Source organism: Capsicum annuum, chromosome 9 (genome assembly GCF_002878395.1).
Source record: "Capsicum annuum cultivar UCD-10X-F1 chromosome 9, UCD10Xv1.1, whole genome shotgun sequence".
Taxonomy (NCBI): domain Eukaryota; kingdom Viridiplantae; phylum Streptophyta; class Magnoliopsida; order Solanales; family Solanaceae; genus Capsicum; species Capsicum annuum.
Genome location: NC_061119.1, coordinates 154,164,080 through 154,166,185, shown reverse-complemented (window position 1 = coordinate 154,166,185; position 2,106 = coordinate 154,164,080). Strand labels below are relative to the sequence as shown.

The 2,106-nt window shown below is 26.2% G+C and overlaps 1 long non-coding RNA gene across 1 annotated transcript; it reads right to left on the bottom strand.

The window, feature by feature from the left end:
• Window positions 1-607: 607 nt before the first annotated feature.
• LOC107853521 lies at window positions 608-1,527 on the bottom strand. The gene is made up of 2 exons (XR_001669800.2): window positions 1,398-1,527; window positions 608-1,181 (listed from the first exon to the last, which is right to left on the bottom strand). It is a non-coding gene; the product is annotated as an uncharacterized LOC107853521 (long non-coding RNA).
• Window positions 1,528-2,106: the final 579 nt, after the last annotated feature.

Below are 2,106 nucleotides of genomic sequence, written 5' to 3'. Positions count from 1 at the left end.
TTTTTTTTTGTACTTATTTTCTTTATCATTTTTTTACTTTATATTTTTGTATTTTCGAAAAATATGACTAATCGAGCACAAGTCAGGAATTTGTATTTTAAAGTTCACGTTTGTATTTGTATTTTGTAGTTTGAATTATATTTGTATTTTATAGTTCGCACTTGTATTTTATTTGTTAGTTCGCACCATTATTTATATTTTATGTAATTCACACTTGTATTTTAAAATTGTTTTGTATTTGTATTTTATAACTGACTGAATTACTGTATATTATATTGGACTATATTTGTATTGTGGTCTTGTTGTGTTTGCATACTTGGATTATATTTGTATTTGTATTCTATTTTTTTTGATATTTTCTTATTCCTAAAGAATTATTTTGTATTTGTATTTGTAAGTTTATTGCATATTGTATTTAGCCGTGATTATGTACAATTTATCATTTATATTTGTATACAAACAAGTAAATGCATTAATTGTATTTTCTTGATTCTAAAATATATAAATATGTAATGTATCATTTGATACAAATATACCGTTTTGTATTTGTATGTCAAAATTATCATTCGTATTGTATATAAATAAATATCACTTGATATAAATACAATTACAAACAATTGAAACAAATAATTTTATAAATACTAATATAATATGTATTTGTTTAAAAATACATACCAAAAGACAACAAACTCATCCAATGTTGATGCACCATCCATAGAAGCAATAACTATGAACGCGCGTGCCGTTAGTGTATTTTCTTAAGAAAATACAGTAATTAAAAGCATGTAGGCTATAAAAAGTAATTAAGTAAAACTTAACATATGGCTAGGCTACAGAAGGTAATTACGGAAAAGTGAAGCTGTAAGTGATAATTATGGCCCACTATAAGCTAATTTCGATACTTTTCCCAACTAATAACTATAATAATAAATATATAATATTTCTGACCCCCTTGCATAGGTGAACTTCTATTTGGAAGTATTTCGTTGAGGAAGAAAAGTTTTTTTCCTTATATCTCCATGCAAATAGAATTCATACGATTACTTTAAACACAGGAAGAAGTATGTATCATTTTCTATAGTCAAATTCACGAGGCCAATTTGAAGGAGCCTCCAATGAATGTAGCCTCATGTCCACTCCACCACTTTCGACGCTCTCTTTGACTTTTCAGCCTCCTGAGCCTAGCATATACATTATAAAAGTAGGATATAAATCAAGCTCCGCCAAGTTATAATATAATCGATTTTTTTGTTCAAACTACATACATATCAAGAGTCAAATCAATGACTTTAACATGTCAATAATCGACATTTATAATATTATTATCTCCGAACACCAACAAAAGAACATATAGAGTACATGTGTTTCAAAATAAATATTGTGAAATAAAAACTCACAAGGAATTATAGATTACACTGCCATCTACACGCCATTTGTCAATCTGCAAACAAATCCATTAAAATGTTGCCAATATTAAATAATAATGCTCTTTCCCCGGAAATACATAACAACCTATCATCACTACTAAAACAACGGGGAAAACCAACCACAAAAAGTGCTCAGTTTTCCATAAATTTCAACCACAAAACCGATCAAACTGTGTGGTTGGTAAACAATTGGTAGTTTTTTAAAAATCAACCATTTGTGGTCGATTTTTCAAAAAAATATATTTATTTTTAAAATTTATTATTATGTTTTTAAAATTTGAAAAAATAATTTACAAAAAATAAAAATCGGCAACAAGTGGTCGATTTTTTATTTAATTATTTAATTAATTTTAATAGAAAACCGACCACATGTGGTCGGTTTTCTATTAAATTAATTAATTTATTTAATAAAAAACCGACCACAACTGATCGATTTTTTTTTTAAAAAAAATGATTTTTTTAAAAATTAGCAATTGTAAATGCTTTCAAAAGTGTATAACACAACCATAGTTTCAAAAGAGTACAAACTACAATATAATATGTAAATTCAAAGTACAACAATAGTTTCAAAAGTGTTAACAACTACAACAATAGTTTCAAAAATGTACAAACTACAACATAATATCAAAATTCAAAGTACAACGCATACAAAAGTCAAAAAACTAAAAGTCATCATCAT